Here is a 19,508-nt window from a genome sequence, read left to right on the forward strand (position 1 = left end):
AGGTTTTATGCTTGGTTACGGAAAGGACTCGCACACCTACAGAGTCTTCAACAACGTTCTTCACAAAGTTGTTGAAACTATAGATGTGCGGTTCGATGAAACTAATGGCTCGCAAAGAGAGCACCTACCTACTGTGATAGATGAACCAGCACCTGAGGAAACTATCAAGTTCAAAACTACTGAGGATGTCATTCCTACTGAAGAATCTGCTGAAGAATTCATTCCAGAACATGAAGAACGTCGGGCTAATGCACCTGAAGAAAATGCTGAAGAAAATGGTGTTGAAGAAAACACCGATCAAATTCTTCAACGGCAACCAGCTCATCCTCGCATTGCAAAAGAAGTGCAAGTTGAAAAGATCATCAATGACATCAAAGCTCCAGGTCTTCTCACATGCTCAAAAGCTTCACATTTGTCTAACTTTTGTGGGCACTATGCTTTTGTCTCTATTACAGAGCCCACTAAGGTAGATGAAGCATTTCTGGAGCCTGAGTGGATTCAGGCCATGCAAGAAGAATTACATCAGTTCGAGCTCAACAATGTCTGGGAACTGGTCAAACGTCCAGATCCTCGCAAGCACAATATCATCGGCACAAAGTGGATCTACCGCAACAAGCAAGATGAAAATGGCCTTGTGGTGAGGAATAAGGCATGGCTTGTAGCTCAAGGCTACACACAGGTGGAAGGAATTGATTTCGATGAAACTTTTGCACCTGTTGCTAGACTTGAGGCTATTCGCATATTACTTGCTTATGCTAACCATCATGATATCACTTTATATCAAATGGATGTGAAAAGTGCATTCCTCAATGGTAAGCTTGAGGAAGAAGTATATGTTGCTCAACCCCCAGGTTTTGAAGATCCAAAGAATCCTGACAAAGTCTTCAGACTCAACAAGGCCCTCTATGGCCTCAAGCAGGCCCCACGGGCTTGGTATGATACCTTGAAGGAATTCCTCATGAAGAAAGGCTTCAAACCCGGTTCACTCGACCCTACTCTTTTCACTAAATCTTATGATGGTGAATTGTTTGTGTGCCAAATATATGTTGATGACATTATCTTTGGCTGTACTGACCAACATTATAGTGATGAATTTGCTTATATGATGAGTGAAGAATATCAAATGTCTAGGATGGGAGAGTTGAAATTCTTCTTAGGTCTTCAAATTCGTCAACAACACAATGGCATATTCATATCTCAGGAGAAATACCTCAAGGATGTACTGAGGAAATTTGGCATGCAAGATTGCAAAGGCGTCAAAATTCCTATGCCCACAAATGGCCATCTGTGCACTGATGAAAATGGTATTGACTTCGATCATAAGGTATATCGCTCCATGATAGGTTCCTTATTGTGCTTATGTGCATCTAGGCCAGATATAATGCTTAGTGTTTGCATGTGTGCCCGATTTCAAGCTGCACCGAAGGAATCACACCATAAGGCTATGAAGCATATTCTTCATATCTAGCTCACACACCAACACTTGGATTATGGTACCCCAAGGGCTCGGCTTTTGATCTTGTTGGATATTCTGACTCTGACTATGCTGGTGATCATGTGGATCGCAAGTCAACATCTGGTACATGTCATTTCCTCAGACGATCTTTGGTCTGTTGGTCCTCGAAGAAACAGAACTGCGTATCACTATCTACTGCTGAAGCTGAGTACATTGCCGCTGGTTCTTGCTGTGCCCAATTTCTATGGATGAAGCAAACTCTCAAGGACTACGGTGTCAACATGAAGAATGTGCCCCTCTTCTGTGACAATGAGAGTGCCATCAAGATTGCTCACAACCCAGTTCAGCACTTGAAGACAAAGCACATTCAGATTCGTCATCATTTTCTTCGTGATCATGTGTTGAAGGGCGACATTTCCATTGAGCATGTGAAGACTGAAGAACAGCTAGCCGATATCTTCACAAAGCCCTTGGATGAGAAGAGATTTAGCAAGTTGCGGTGTGAGCTAAATATCCTAGAATCTTCAAATGTTCTTTGAAAAGGACACTCATCCTAACAGTTATGCAAAATTGATGACTTAGATGTGCAACATATGAAGAAACGTTTTTCTTCAATCAATGAAGAATAACACTCTTAGTGTGAAGAAATTAATAAAGAATTTGATTCTCAGAACCCTACGATAATTGTACGCGGTGTCTAAAATCATCATTCTTATACAGTGGGTCACGCCACCACCAAAAGTTGAAATTCCTCAAATTATTTATATTCTTCAACTTTGTATATAGTCTTCACTAGTTCCGACGTTTTTCTTCATTGGCTATATATATATATATATATATATTGTTACTATTCATCACCCAGGGTGCAGAATACGTAGTTCTTCATCCGAGGTAATCTTACGATCATTTCATAATTAATTACATTTTGAATTCAAATAGTTACATTCCTATTGATTCACTACGTAAAATTTGACATAAGAAAATAAAAATATAGGTCATAAGACAAGAAAATTTGCAGTTTATGTGTATTTTAGACTATACTTTTATGTTTGTAATTTTACATAACATAAAATATTTTTTACGGTGATTATATATTTTCTTACGGTCCCTTTTTGCGTCGGAAATAAGACAAAACTTACGGAACGTAAAATTACGGTGCATTGATGGTAAAATAGAGGGGGGTGAAGAATAACTATTCCTCACCCAGGGTGACGAATAGCGCGACTCTCTCTCTCTCTCTCTCTCTCTCTCTCTCTCTCTCTCTCTCTCTATATATATATATATATATATATATATATATATATATATCCTCTACAGCATTCACTTATTGCTATTTCTTCAAGTTGGTTTTCTGCTAAGTGAATGTGATCGAACCCTTCCCCCTCTATGCTATACTCAACCCAATCTGTTCACAAATTCTTCATGTGCGTTCTATTTGAAACTCGTTCAAAATCTTCACTGTGTCCCTGTCAGCTGAAGAAATCGCGAACGGAACTTTAAAACCTATCTTATCGAAATTTTCGGCTTTGCCGCTCAAACCGTTCCGCATCCCACAATACACTTATCCACTCACCCACGATCTAACACGATCTCCACCTCTCACTACGTGGGTGACACATGTCATGCGAAAGAGAAGGGTCAGGGGCACGTTCGTCCAATTTCTTCGGGCGAGCAGTTTTTCACCGTGGCTATAAATACCCCTCCTTCCCTTCCTCACTTCTTTTACTCCGCTCGACCTCTCTCTCCAGCTCGAGCTTCTCAAACCCTAGCGCCGCCGCTACTTCATCGCCGCCGGTGAGGAAGAGCTTCACTGCCTCGACCTCGTCGCCGACGTACTCGGGCCTACCGCGTAAATCTTCACTCCGCCGTCGCCGTAGCCGTCTTCCTCCGCCGAGTTAGGGCGTGGAAGATCTGCTCAGACGAACTTCACATCTCCTCACTCCAGTTCGTCGTGTTCTTCGTCCAGGGTAATTAAAAGTTACTTTTACTACTCTTGTTGATTCGAATGATTATCTACAAAATCTTCAAAAGTGTTTTTCTTCATATCTTCACACACTGAACACCTCACAAGTCATATGTTCTTGATTCGTTTCTCTAAGCATCATTTTTCTTCAAGATTCCTCAATTGTGTGGATCTTCGATCTATACAACTCTGGAACCTAAGACAAAGAACGCTTAGTGAAAATCCTCAAGACTCATCTGGTCAAATTCCTCAAACTTGTTCTTTTTTAAAAACCTTCTGAGAACGCATATGACCTCTCCAAATTCCTTGCAACTATACTCTGTTCATAGGTACACATGTCAGCTGCTGAATCATTAGGTTCTCATCAACTTAACTCATTTGAGCGTTCCTCGAAGAAAAGTTGCATACTTCTTTAGAGAATTCGATTGTTCAAATTCCTCAACTGAAGAAAATGGCTGATGGTAAAAGGCCACAGAAAGGAGGAAAGAGGTATGAGGTAAATACAGCGTTTGAGATCCCTGATGACATATATGCTGGGTACTGCACACCTACTGAGGAAACCAAGAATGAGCACAAAGTGCGCAAACAGAGGATAGAGAGGAGATGGGCAAGAGAATGGAGGGAGTACAGATATGTCACTCCTAAGTAAATGAAAAAATTCGCACTCAATCCTCCATGCCCAAGAGCTCCATTGGCACCTGGCCAAATAGCAGATCCCACCAGCCTCAAGCGCGGTGAGGACTATCCTGATGAATGGGCCAAGCGCCAAACCAAGTTGGCTAAGCAAGCCAGAGAAGCAGTGAGGAAATTCAATGAAGACTCTGCTGCTGCTGCTGCCTCTGCTGAGGCCTCTGCTGTCAAGCCAAAGAAGGCTATGTCTAAGAAGCCTGCGCGCAGGCCAAGTTCCATAGCAATGCCCTCACGGCCAGAATCATCAAAGCCCTCACGGCCAATTCCTCATGCTGCTCCTGTTCCTCCCAAGTCCTCAGCTCCTCCGCCTAAGCCTTCAGCTGTTCCGCCTAAATCCTCAACACCTGTGCATCTCGCCTCGTGCCAAAGGACTGCCGGCATCTCCATTGCCTCAGGTGTCTCAGCTAGTTCCTCAGCTGCACCAAGTTCCTCAGCTGGCCCCTCACCGCTGAAGACAAAGACCACTGCTAGACGAGGTCCTCGCCCAAGTCCTCAAAAGAAGCAAGTCGCTTTCCAAGTGCCGTCCAATGAAGACAAAGCTGATGATGATGAACTTGCAGAAATCATCAGAGACAGGCAAGTCAGGGCCGCTAGAGCTAAAGGATCAGAAGTGTCACTGCTTTTGGATCCCAAGCTGATCCTCGACTACATTGATGATTGGCACAAGGACCCCAACACTCCCTTGCCTGACTTCAAGCTGACTCCTGGCCAGAGTCACATGCTGACCCACTTCATCCAAGAAGAAAAGTGGAAATTTGAGAAGGTCAAGCAGATCAAGAAGGCGCATTACAAGAAAGAGCGCTATCTGAAGAAAAACGTTGTCTCTATGACAACTGAAGAACTCGTCACTATTCAGACTGAGATTAAGAAACTCAGTGATGACTTTGACGCATATCGCTCTGATTGGCTTGGAGCCAAGGTTCGTTTTGTGAAACTTGCGGATAACTTCACTTCAAATGTTGCAGCCCCAATGCAACAGGAAATTCCTCAGGCTGAAGCATCTGCTCAGCCTACTGAAGAAAATGACAGCATCGCTGATGACAATCAGGCTGCTGAAGAAAATGTGAGTTCCAGGGCTGATGACTGCATTCCAGCCGCTGAAGAAATTGCCAGGGCACCCACTAGTGGTGTGCCTGAAGAAACTGAAGAACTCAGGGCAACTGCATCAGTTGTGCCTGAAGAAAATCAACCAGATTCCTCAGCTGCTCCTGCACCAACTTCAACTCCAATCCTTCCATCTGCATCAGATGTGAAGAAGACCAAGGCTGCAGAGCGTGCTGCAGTGAAGAAAAGGAAAGCATCAGCTGCTTCAGATTCTTCAGCTCAGAAGAAAATGAAGCCTATGACAAGTTCATTTGCAAATCCGATCGATGTTGTTCCCATCTCAACCAGGCCATCAAAGGACCTTGTTCCTTTTGATGGAGAATATGTGATCCCCAGCGGATCTGATGAAGAAACTCCTTCTGCTGCTTCGTCTGAACCGTTGGATGAAGAAATTGAAGTGAATGCGATCCCTTCAACACCTATCATCTCCTCGCCTATGCCTCAGTTCACAGCTGAAGAGGCTGGAGTTGAAGAAATGGAAGATGAAGATGTGGACATTGGCTACTCCACACCCGTAATCAGTGATGAATTCTGGGAAAGTCAGCATCAAAACTCTCCAATGTTCACCCCTCTACAGCAAATTCCTCAGTCCCCCACACAAACTGTTCACATGGGCTCTGAAGAAACTCAACCCACTGCATCTGTCCATGAGGAAATTTCAGCCACTAGCGCTGAAGAAACTGCTGCTGCTGAACAACCAACGACGCAGACTGCCACTGAGGAGGAACCAGAAATTCCTCAGCCTGAAGAACCTGCGATTGAGATTCCTGAGGTCGTGATGCAACTCACTCACACTCCTCTGCCGAAGCCAAAGGATACTTTCTCACGCAAGCAAAAGTTCAAGGCTGATGATTTCTTCGGCGAGCACGTATTCTTCAAAGATTACAACCCATATGACTCTGCTCGCATTAGGAAGAGGCGTTTCTAGACTGCCAGTCAAGCAAATTTCTATTCCTCAGTGCTGTTTAACAAGGAGAAAATTTTCTACCATGAGCATATTCCTCACGTGGATATGGAATCTTTGTCGTGCTTCGCACCAGTCCTCAGTGTTCTTCATGATGCTGGACTGCTAAATTTTTGCTCTGACATCTGCGATTGGAATGAAGAAATGATTCTTCAATTCTATGCAACGCTGCACATCACCGGAGATGCTGAAGATGTGAATTCATGGGTGCTGGACTGGATGTCTGAGAACACTCACTACACTGCACCAGCCTCTGAATTGCTTCGTGCTCTACTGCTCAGTCCTCCCCTTGAAGAAGCTCGCTGCATCTATAGTGAACCTGAGCTCACACATCATTACATGCATGTGCTGATGAAACCTTTGAAGCCAGGTCAAACACCAAGAACCAAATTCCTCGTGAAGGAATTGTTGTATGTGCCCAGAACTGTCTATCGTATTCTTACGAGGACAATCAGTCCCATCAAAGGCCATGACTCATCTGATGAGGAAATTGTTGGCATCATGAAGAATCTGGTATTCAACATCGTTCATGACATTCCTGTCAATTATCACGATTTCTTCATGAGGACTATGGCAAATGTTGCACTATCTCCGTTTGAGCTGAAGCCTTATGCACCTTGGATTATGAGGTTCCTCAGGACAAGGTCTTCACTCAACTACAAAGCTGATTTCCAGAATCACCTCAGCTACTTGCCCCCAATTGAAGTCCTCAAGCAGACATATTCCTCAGTTGATGGAAAGGGCAAAGCACCAACTGTAATAGATGAAGGCATTCGTCCATTGGATGGTCAGTTTCGCAAAGCTGCATCTTATTCCACCAATGATGACTCTGCCACACATGACTCTGCCAATGCACCTAAGTCCATTCCTCAACCCACTGCTCCGCGCGTGATGACTGACCATGAACTTCTGCTTAGTCTTCACCAGAAGGTGGATCAAAATCACAAATGGGTTAAGCGTCAGTTTGGTTCACTTCTTCACAACATGACTCCCACACACAATGCAGTGAAGAAAAACCACTACTACCTCCATCAAGTCTTCGGTCGCACCTGGGCAATCCTGTCACATCTATATGGTGAAGCAGATATGAAGAACATGGGTCTCAAAGAAAATTTTGACTGGTCTGCACCTGCACCGAAGACATTCAAGAAGGTCCAGGTTCCTTCTCTGGTGGCCAGCTCATATTCTTCATCGCGCGACACTGATGAACATGAAGATTTGTATGACATTGCGGCAGGCCCTACATCAACAAACGACCCCAACAATGCTGGCGCTCCTTCATCAACATGATTATCTTCAGGGGCGTTAGTCCTCATTTTCGATCCTTTGGTCATTCGATGACAAAGGGGGAGAAATATGAGTTAGTCTTCAGGCGGGTCTACTATATGGGCGTCCTTTTTTTGCTAAGTTACAACTCTCGTTCTTCTGAAACTTTATTGGATCGAGTTGTAATCTTAAACCCGATGGTGCTCTGATACTTTTGATGCACTATTCTACATGCTTATTCCTCGTTAATATTATTGCACGCATGCTGAATTTCATCAGGCACCATATTTCATCATGCATTTCAATTCTTCATATTATATGTTAAATGCGTGTATGAATTACAAGATATAGGGGGAGATCTTCATGATTCAACTCTTCAAGTGTGCATTGCTTCAAAGGCAAATTCCTCACTATGCACATCTTCAGGGGGAGTTCTTTTATATCTTGCAATCAAATTCCTCAATATCAATAGTTACACTTTATATGTTTATCCCCGTTGAAAACTTAACCTATATTGTCATCAATCACCAAAAAGGGGGAGATTGTAAGTGCATCTAGTGCCCCTTAGTGATTTTGGTGCATTGAAGACTTATAGGTTAAGGGACTAATACGTTTGTAAGTGTACACGGGTCTATAAGTCTATGAGGAGTTTGATATTTACAGGAAAAGTCGACCCCTAAAAATGAATATCTTCGACTGAAGATTTTGGTATTTCTGAAGACTTTCATGAAGACTTTGAAAGTGAAGAAATTGGTGTGTCCATGAAGACTTGATATTCATGCAAGGAATATGAAGCTTGAAGACTTTCATTTTCATAGTTTTGTTTTTCTCTTTATTGAGTCATAGGAAACACCGTACTGTTAAAGGGGGTCAAGGAAATACTAAGGAAAAATTTCCATGTGATGCTCAACTCAAAATCCTACACCTACCAATCCCTTCGAGTGAAGCCATTGGAAATCTCATACAGTTCAGTCAATTTCTTCAGTGACAGAGACGAAGTTCTTCTGGTCTCTGAGGAATTTTTCCTGACTGAGGAGTTAGGAATTCGCCAGTGCGGAGTGCCTACACAGTGAGGAAAATGATAGCCCTGATGATTTTACTACTCAAAATTCCGACCGTTGCTGTGCTATGCGCCAGCTGTCCCAAAATATCTATCCACCTAACGATCATATCATTGAAGGGCATTTATGTCTTATCATGTCGGGCTGCTCCCTAGGCTATAAATAGCCGCCCCCTACAACCACTAGCTGGTTGGCTGCTCCGAGAGAAATTGACACTTGTCATTTGAGAGCAACCCATCCTCTGAGGACTTTGAGCGAAAATCATCAAGTGAGGAAAAACCAAAAACCCAAAACCCAAACACCTACAAACCCCAAGTGATTGAGCATCACTGAAGAGATTGATCCTGCGTGGATCCGACGCTTGTTACCTTTCAAGATTGTGCTTCTTCCAGACGGTTAGGCGTCATGGTCTAGAGCATCCAAGAGGAATTGTGGATCGCCGAGTGACCAAGTTTGTGAAGGTTTGGAAGTCGCCTGAAGACTTACCACGAGTGATTGGACGAGGTCTGTGTGACCTTAGTTCAAGGAGAATACGGTGAGGACTGGGTGTCCTGAGCTGCGTGTTCAGGACTGGGTGTCCGGGACTGTGTGTCCTTGAGTTTAAATACTCAGCCGCTCCAACCAAACGTACAACTGAGACAACAGTTGGAACTGGTCTACCAAATCATTGTATTCACCAAGCTTACTGGTTCTATTTCCTCAACTCTTTCATTTCCTCATAACTGTGTTGTGTGTTTGTTCATATCTGTGTTTGAAGACGTTGACTGAAGACTTTCTCAATTTTCTCAGTTCAATTTCTTCAGTCTGTTTGTCTTCATCCTGTGTTATCCTGTGATTACGCTTCCTGTACTCTGTGTCTGTCTTCATTTCATCATGATGACTATGCTTGTATTCTGTTATGTTTACTTTTGAGTACTTATTCCGCTGCTAGTAGTTCTTCGCTAAGGAATTTCCTCACCGGCAAATCTCTCAGTGAAGAATTTCAGAAAAATCGCCTATTCACCCCCTCTTGTTGATATAACGCACTTTCAGTAATACTCATATCATCAAGATCAATCAAGCAGAAAGTAGGGTATTACCTCCATCGAGAGGGCCCGAACCTGGGTAAACATTGTGTCCCCCGCCTCCTATTACCATCCGCCTTAGACGCATAGTTCGGGACCCCCTACCCGAGATCCGTCGGTTTTGACACCGACAGTGTGTATATACAGTCAGGACCATATCCAAAAATGATCGCAGTTTTAACAACTTCACTTTCTTTTAGAGAAGAAAGAAAGGCGATCTCGCATCCGGCCGTCAGGGTGCCTTCCTCCGCCGCCGTCCTCCGACGGCTCCCCACCGTTGACGACCTCGAGCATCGATGGTGAGGGGGTCACCGGATTCATGCGTGTGATTGTTTTAGGCATTAGTTTTTTAGGATTTTGGGTTGTTCATCGTTTTGGATTCGGCGGTGGCGATGGCGGCGCCGACTAATAAATCTCCATATTCTTTCCCAACGAGGCGATCCATTTTTCGGGTGAATTTGGAAACCAGTCTGTTCAAGCAAGGATGGTGCGGCGGCGGCATCCTCATGGTGGACCTGTGTCCTCGGGCTCCGCCATTGCGACGGTGTTTGCCCCAGCACCGGCACGGAGCTTGGGAGGTAGTCCAGGAGTGGATGTAGATTGTGGTCTGCATCGGCGGCATCTGGAAGATGGTGGATCGTGTGCTGGATTCGTGGTTCATGACAGGCAGGTATGGTTTCCTCCTCCAACATTTTAGTTGGGCAGTGGTGCCAGATCTGGAGTTCGATGGCGTGTATGGGGTGTTACCCTGGTCTGATTCGTTCAACGGCAATGGCTTCGCCTTTACTAGCGAGCCACCTTGGAGGTCCGTAAAGCTGCATATCAGTGATGGTGCCGCGTCAAGCTCGGGTGTGGAGGTGATTCGTCATTTTATCCTTTGGTCACTGCTATGGTGGTGCCAGAGACAAGTGTCGGGTGTTGGTGTTAAGCTCAGAGGATTCTTCAGTCTTGTTTGTAATTTTACTTCTTGGCTGGTGTTCCTATGTGCAAAGGCTAGCGTTCTGCTGTCTTTTTAGTTTTGTCAGGTCGATATATACGTAAATTCTACTATAATTCTTATAATATAAATGAGGCACGTATTATCATGTAATTTTTTTAACAACCTAAGTTTGTTGACCCGGGTCAACGCTCCTTTTCGAGTACTTCATCCGATCTTTTTACTCTGCATATAAGAATTGTTCGAAGTCAAATTTTATAAAGTTTTACCATATTTATATGAAAAAGTATCGACATCGCCCATGCTAAAATTATACAATATGAAAATTTAATTCATGACATACCTACTGATATTGATTTCATATTATGAATATTGATATTTTTTCTATAAAGGTGATCAAATTTTACGAGGCTTGACTCATACCTATTGATATTGATTTCATATTGTGAATATTGGTATTTTTTTATAAAGTTGGTCAAATTTTACGAGGCCTGACTTCAAATCTTATATGCTACAAAGAACTGGAGGGAGTAGAATACCCGGTCAACAATCTAACCCTGGCACTGACTAGACTGGAGACTCTTAGAGACGGAGCCGGAGGCAAGCCCCCCGCAGCCGGCTAGCTGACGACTCCACCGCTGGCGAGGGTTAGGATATCAAGGAGATTGCCTCGTCTAGTCTCTGGTCAAACCCGCCCCCTCTCCACTCCACCCCACCCCTACACACTGAAAGTGAGGGAATATCGAGCACCGACCACGTATGTGGGGTCGACAGGTAAATAGAGTGGTTTGGCATCCCCTCTAACTTATCATTTCTCATATAGTGCAGATTTCCCCGCCAAAAGATAGCTAATACTGATATGCTCTGTAGCTCAAGAGATGATTATGCAAAAAAATATACAAGTGAAACGGCCGGAACGATTGCGAAAATTTTGTATCCTTTAGAGTATTTCCTACTGACTGTCTTTGTACCAAAGGAACGCTGGCACCCGAATTCCTAAGGAATGGATTAATATATGTCTCAATTCCATAGGAATTTGCATATTATCTCCCTCTTTTTAAGACTCAATCGTGTAGGATCACACTTTTTCTGTGTTCCATCCAAGCAATTATTCCCATAGTTTTTTCATATTTGGCTATCAACCCTGTCAGATTCTTGTGTTTGTCATATTCTTATGTTCTACAATCCCGCGACCCGAAGAGACCCTTCTATATTTTACGCACTTGCTATTTTATCAGGCAACTGGTTAAAAGTCAGTTGATTTTGGAAAATGAGCAACCCAACAATAAGCTCGAGGTCGTAACGTTGCCACCATCAGGGAAGGTTGTCAGTATCTCACCAGAGGGGGGAACTACGTGGCTAGTTGTAGTGTTATAACCGGAGCGGAGGATGGGAGTTCACGGATTCGGGTGGGGGCCTTTCTGTTTGGACTATCGCTTAAGGCCTCTTTTGATTTGTAGGATTTTTGTAGGAATTCTATAGGATAGGATTTGCAAAGGAAAAATTCCTTTGAAGCCCTTTTGTCTATAGGAATGAATTCCTATTCCTATGTATGATAGGAATCAATCCTTCACGTTTTGGAGGGAAAAAAATTAGCCTAGACTCAATGGAAAAAATCCTATCCTATACACCAAATGACATCTCTTCCTCTATAGGAATTGAGATGCATGTCATCTCACTTCCTATGATTTTCCTATTCCTATAAAATTTCTATCCTATGAACCAACGGAGGCCTAAAATAGATGACGGCTGAGCTCGCCTATTAGTACTTCGCTCTGACCACATCAAGAGGAGTAGTTTGTTTTTATTGGAACATTAATTTGAAAGAGATGATAGAAGCAGGAGTTCATTTTGGTCATGGTATTAAGAAATGGAATCCTAAAATGCCCCCTTACATTTCTGCAAAGCGTAAAGGTACTCATATTATAAATCTCGCAAAACGGCTCGTTTTTTATCAGAAGCTTGTGATTTAGTTTTTGATGCAGCAAGTCAGGGAAAAAGTTTCTTAATTGTTGGTACCAAAAAAGAGCAACATATTTAGTAGCATCAGCTGCAATAAGGGCTCGTTATAATTATGTTAATAAAAAGTGGTTCAGTGGTATGTTAACGAATTGTTAACGAATTGGTCGATTAAGTCAGAACGCCGTTGGCCAGCAAGGCCTTGCCAAGACCTCACCGGACACGGGTATGGCATGACTTGTCGTGGTGTCGCAGCCGGAGGAGAGCAAGGACCTCGACTGGTTCGGGTTTAGTTTTTTTTTCTATGAGAGGTTTAGGGTTTGTGTTAGTGGTGGAAGATGTACAAGAGCGTTGGCGCGGAGATCTACAAAAGGAAAAGATATCCAGGCACCTTTTTTTCTAGGGCGTGTCTAGTGGGCGGCCGGCTGCCCACTAGTGCAACCGAGCGGCAGGCTGAAAAAGGAAACCCCCTGTCCCCACGAAACAGAAAAGGAAGGCAACAGACCGATCGACCGGCCACCAAACAAACTGATCGAGCGCCCACGTAGCCAGCTGTCCCCAGCTCGCACCCACGCCCCCGCTCGCCCCCACGCCTCAGCCCCTCCCACGCTGCCTTCTTCTCCACGCCAGAAGCAGATCCAACAGAAATCGCCCCCAACCCTTCTTCCTCCTCCTACACAGCCGCCATGGGAGCCCCAAAGTAGAATGAGCTGCTTCAAGATCTAAAGGGCAGGGTGGTCAGAGCCATACCAGGCAGTAAGATCAAACAGGTAAGCCCCCTCTGCACCTCTTCACTTCCCCCTTTCTTGTACTGCATAGGCATATGTAAACCCCCTTCTCCATGGATCCATGGAGAATCTGCTTCAAAAAAGAGGTGAATCTGGCACATCACACCAGCCTACTTGATGTTACTGCTGGATGTGTTAAACATGCCAAAAACTACTTGTGCATGCCAGACAAGTTTCTACCACCTGGATGTGTTAAACAAGCCAACTAAAAACAAGCTTTCTAGCCAATTAAAACATGATTAAAGCCAACTCAACAAAGCATTGTAGCCAAAAACTAAACATGCATTCTACCAACTTGTAGTTATTGTTTGCAAAATGAACAAAAAATTGACTGCCCAATAGATATGTGCAACGAAAAATTGATAAATGTGCAACTAAACATGCATCCCATCCAACTGAACCTATATTCTAGCAACTCGGCATGCATGCTAGCCAAAACTAAAACATGCATTGTACCCCACGTGTTATCTGGCCAACTAAAAAACATGTATCCTGGCCAACTAAACATGTATCCTGGCCAAGTAAACGTCTATATTTCGCAATACATGTTTGTGAGTGAGCACTTTGGGAAAACTGTAGTATATGTGCAAATAAAAAACATGTTTTCTGGCCAACTAAACATGCATGTTGGCAAAAAACTGAGAAAATGTATCCTGGCCAACTGAGACATCTATTCTAGCCAACTGAATGTATTAACTGTCCAACTGAACATGCATGTTGGCCAAAAACTGAAATAAATGCAATCTGGCCAGCTGAGACATCTATTCTAGCCAACTAAAAATATTGAATGTCCAACTGGATATGTATGCTGGCCAAGTGCAAAGATGCATCCTGGCAATTGAGACGTCTATTCTAGCGAAAACCAGAAATCTGTAGTGCAACAAAAAAAGCACAAGAACTTTTGTCCATGGCTAATGAAGCCACAAACCATATTAACATATTCACACATATAATCTTGTCCCACGCATATATTCTGGTCCCACACCTATTGCAAACCATATTAATATGTTCAAATATACTAGAACTAGAAACATAAACGACGATGAAAAACATATAACTACAATCTATCCTCCAATTCTTCTTTCTTCTTTCACCTGGATTTTCCTTCTCAAATGTAGCATCCAATTATGTGCAGAAAAATCTGAAAAGAGCTCCTTGCGAAACGGAAACCTACAGATCATTAAACAAAACAAAAAAGGGGAAAGTCAGAAAAACTCTGTAGCAAAAAGAAGTCATGCTTTTGCCAGTTATTTACTGCAAACTGTGCAACTAACATAACAAATATGTGCAAACAAAAAATTTCATAACTGTTATAATAAAAGATTATGCTTCAGTCATGTTGCTTTTGGAACTAAGATTATCACAAAATGGTGTGCAACTGCCTATTTACTAAGTTTTTAGGTTGTTTGAAACACTCTTTTTCTGTGGTTACCAACTGATGACATCAATTTCTTCTTTTTATATATGTGCAGGGAGTGTGTGGCAGCATCCAAGAACAAGGAAAAAAATGCTTGATCTCAATGAGTTGCCTCCAGATCTCAATGAGCTTCCTCGTGATATGGATCAGCAGCAACCCAGCATACAACAAGGAAATTGGACAGAAAATGGTTGATCTGTTTACTACACGTAGGCAAGTTGTGATGGTAACCCTACGAGCCATGACAATGTGGCAGGCCATTCATCAGCCCGTGGTGCCCCTGTAGTGGTGTCTTTGCCGTCAGAGAGCCATACTCTTGATGACACAGGAACCGAGGAAAATGTTCCTGGTCCAACCAGGACTGAGCTAGAAGTTGGGGCTGTTGACAGAGCTGTGCAAGTAGAAGAAGGAGAGGATGAGGCTGGTTCTCAACCTATGGAACCCTATGTTGGCATGAGGTTTGACAGCCTTCAAATTGCTAAGGATCACTACAACAGCTACGCACTACGGATGGGTTTCTCTATCAAGATGAACACCTCTAGACGGACAGCCCGCACCAATGAATTGATAAAACAACAGTTTTGCTGCAACAAGTTCAAGAAGCCCAAAGCTGATGATGGAGGAGCTGAGGCTCCTCCTATCCTGGACCCTATTCCAGATCCAAAATCTGTTAACAGTGATGAGGAGATGGAAGAAGAACCTCCAATATTTGCTGAAGAGGAGGCTGGTACTAGTAAGAAGAAGAAGAAGCGCAAACGCGAGACAATAAAGCAGACTGAATACAAGGCGAAAATGTTGGTGAAGCTGGTAGATGGGCGATGGGAGGTGATGCACTTTGTTCGTGACCACAATCATCCGCTTGTGAACAAACCATCATTGTCCAAATACTTGAGATCCCACCAAGGTATCTCACCAGATGAAAAGGAGTTTCTGTGCATCTTGTATAACTGCAACTTGACTACAGGTGTGGTGTTTTTCTATATCCCTTGAAGAATTAAGTTTCCCTCTAGGCAGTCCAGTGTGCAACTGTTATGGTACTACTGTGCAACTAAAATGGCTTAACTGTGCAACTGGTGTCCAACTTCCCATGCTCTTTGTATATCACTTTTGGTGCTTCTTGTGCACCTAGATTGTCTTTACTGTGCAACTACACAATGTCCTGTATGCAAAAACTGCAAAGTGTTTTTAAAAAGGTGCAGCTAGGTGTCCATTTCCTGCAATTATCTTCTGTGCCAACACGTGTCCTATTACTATGCAGCTGGATGTGCCATTTGTGCAACTAAAAAAGGATATACTATTTGTTTTTGTATTATGCAGGACGAATGATGCATGTAATGGCAGAGTTCTATGGATCTGAGATGATGGTGCCGTTCGGACCAAAGGAAATAACAAATCTTTGTACAAGTTTCCATAGAGATGACTCAAAGGAGGGTGATCTGATTGAGACAATTGCGCACTTCAAGGATATACAAAAAACCGATCCAGACTTCTTCTATAAGGTGAAATATGATGAAGAGGACAGAGTTGTCAACATATTTTGGGTGGATGGCTTAGCTCGAAAAGCTTATGCGGAGGCGTACCACGATTGCATATCATTTGGCACCACCTACATGACCAACTTGTACAATATGCCGTTCGCGCCCTTCATAGGAATAAACCGACATGGCCAATCTTTCATGCTGGGTTGCGCGTTTGTGAGGCAGGAGTTGGCATCGAGCTTTGATTGGGTCTTTGGAGCATTCCTAGAGGCTATGGATGGCAAACCTCCTGACAACTTCATCATCGATCAGGATGGTGTGATGAGGCAGTCAATACAAAGCATTTTTCCAACCACCGTGCACCGCTCTTGTCGATGGCACATCATGAAAAAGGCTCAGGAAAAGGTTGGTTGGCTGCTGTGCCGGAATCCAGGACTCTCTGATGATTTCAACAAGTGTGTTGACTTCAGCTTCACTATAGACGAGTTTGAGCAGAATTGGGCTGGGTTAATGATGAAGTATGAGGCTATGCCACACACGCACTTTGAGAAGTTGTACGAATACAGGTCAACTTGGGTGCCGTGCTAGTTCAAACACAGGTTCTTCCCCTTCCTCCAGTCTACACAACGTAGTGAGGGGTTCAACGCCGTCCTGAAAAGATATGTGAACCCACACAACTCAATGCTGAACTTCGTCAAGCAATATGAAAAAATCCAGAACCACATCCTTGCCAAGGAAGGCTGCAATGATTACAGGACAGAACACCTTGAGATTGAGTTGTGGTCCAACTTCCCAATAGAGAAGCAAGCTTACAAAACCTATACTAGAGACCTTTACCGCAAGTTCAGAGAAGAGTTTGAGCTGATTGGACGTTATAATGCATTCCAAGTTGGTGCTGATGTGTTTGAGCTCAGACCGAACCAGGAATTTGTTGCGAAATATGGTTCTCGAAACTACTTGGTGCAGGCAAGGGTGGAGGAGGGTTCCTATTTGTGTGAGTGCTGTAAAATGGACAAGGACGGCATCCTCTGTTGCCACATCCTCAAGGTGTTCACCCATGTTGGCGTTGATGTCATACCGGAAGGTACCTGCTAAGACGGTGGACACCTACTGCTGTACCTAGTGCGCCAGGGACTGGTTATGAGCAACCGGATGAAATGCCTCCTCAATCAAAGAAGCAGATAAGGGAGAGGAACAAGATATACGATTTTCGGAAACTAGCAAAGTTTGCGAGTGCTTCTGATCCAGCACAAGCTATTGTATACAAGCATATGCATGCAGCACGTACCGAGATCGGCCACCTGAACAAGTCCAAGAAAAAGAAAAAACTGACTGCTGCAACGGGGCCATCAGATGATGGCAACCCTCGAGGACCTCCTCCACCTCCAGGCAGCAATCAGGGGGCTCATCATCCGGGTAATTACCTGCCCCAACTCCTGATCTAACTAGGTGTGTAACTTCAGTTGCACACATCATTGTGCCCAGTTGCACACACCATGGTAGCCACTTGCACAGAACATACTGCCTAGTTGCGCATGATGTGTTAGTTCAAGCATCAAGATAACACAGCTAACTTATTTTTCCAGTTCTGGACATAGGTGATGTCAACCCTCAAGAACCTCCTCCCCCTCCTGGCTGTACAGGGCATCCTCCGCGACCTCCTCCCCCGCGTGCTCCTCCCAATGGCCCTACAGGCAGCACTCAGGGGGCTCGTCGTCCAGGTAATTACATGCCCCCAACTCCCCATCAAACTAGGTCTGTAACTCCAGTTGCACACATCATGGTGCTCAGTTGCACCGAACAGGCTACCTAGTTGCGCACGCTGTGTTAGTTCGAGCATCAAAAAGATAAACACAACTGACTTGTTTGTCCTGTTCTGCCTATAGGTGATGCCAACCCTCAAAGACCTCCTCCCCCGCCAGGCCCAACTAGCAGTGCCCTTTGTGCTACTCTCAATGGACCTACAAGCAGGACTCAGGGGGCTCATCACCCAGGTTAGTACCTTCACCGACTCCAAAACAAAAACTAGGGTGAGTGACTTTAGTTGCACATATCATAGTGCCCAGTTGAACAGAACATGCTGCCTAGTTGCGTGCGTTGTGTTAGTTTGAGGATCAAGCTAAAAATCTAACTTGTTTTTCATATTCTACCCATAGGCGACTACAATCCAAGTACCATGACAGGCCGTGCTACCGCAGGTGTTTTTTTCAACTTAACTTGCACACAGCAACCAGTTAGTTGCACAAAATGTATTGTGTGGTTGCACAGAACATCAGTGCTGGTTGCACAATAACAAAAATACTAAACTTTTTATATGATTATTACACAGGTGATCATGACGGTCCTACTGCCCCGTTGGAGGCTGCATCCCTTGCACAAGCTTCTGATGAGTTTGTGCCCAGGGATCCTCCAAAGTCTACTACAAAGGATAGGGCAAAGAGTCGATGGTACAAATCGGCGCTAGAGCTACACCCAAAGAAGAAAAACAAATGCAGCCAGTGCCAATCTACAGAGCACACTGCTGGTGTATGTCCACAGAGGCTCCTGTGATTCTGTTTCCTCATTTGTAACTTTGGAACAAAAAAGGAAAATAATGATGTCTTTTTTAGCAATGTTGGGACCAAAGTGGACACATTCAGCATCTATGATTCCTCTTTATCTAATTTATGTTGCTTGAATTAGTTCATGCACTGTGTAAAAAAAGTTGCTATTTGTGCCTTTGTTGGCAACTGGTTAAATATTTAGTTGTTGAACAATTGTATATCCAGTGCTCCTAATGTATCAACAAAAGTGATGATATTGAGCTGCAAACGCAATTACTAGTAGTGTGCAACTACAAAATCTGCTTAATAAAATTGTACAAACCAGCAACTTCCTCCATGGAGCAGAAAAAAAGAAAAAAATAGTACTGACCTACTCCTTGTCGTATCTCAGCAACTTCCTCTATGGGGCGGTGTTGTGCACGCTGGTGACCCAATCATATGCCAGCTTCTTCCTGATGTTGAGTACTTCCTTGGGGTCGTAGTTGGGCAGTTGGCTACCATTCCACTCGGTGGTGTTAAGCAGTGCGAATAACCCACACTCATTACTGCAAAAATGGGCAAAAAAAATTGTCACATAAAATTAAAACCAAATAAAGGTAATGCACTCTGTGCAACTGCTTATGTCCTACTATGCAACTGCTTCTGTTCTACTGTGCAACTGCTTATGTCCTACTGTGCAACTGCTTGTGTTCTACTGCAACTCATTATGTGCCACTGTGCAACTGCTTACGTGCCAGTGTGCAACTACTTATGCGCCACTCTGCAACTAGCTAGATAATCCATTAGAAACTCATAAAAATGATAAAATAGATTGAAGA

The 19,508-nt window shown here is 43.7% G+C and overlaps 1 pseudogene; it reads left to right on the top strand.

Moving 5' to 3' along the window:
* The first annotated feature begins 10,197 nt into the window (after positions 1-10,197).
* Positions 10,198-18,697, top strand: LOC119358250 (annotated as a pseudogene).
* The last annotated feature ends 811 nt before the right edge of the window (positions 18,698-19,508 follow it).

The sequence above is a fragment of the Triticum dicoccoides genome, chromosome 2A (assembly GCF_002162155.2).
Source record: "Triticum dicoccoides isolate Atlit2015 ecotype Zavitan chromosome 2A, WEW_v2.0, whole genome shotgun sequence".
NCBI lineage: Eukaryota > Viridiplantae > Streptophyta > Magnoliopsida > Poales > Poaceae > Triticum > Triticum dicoccoides.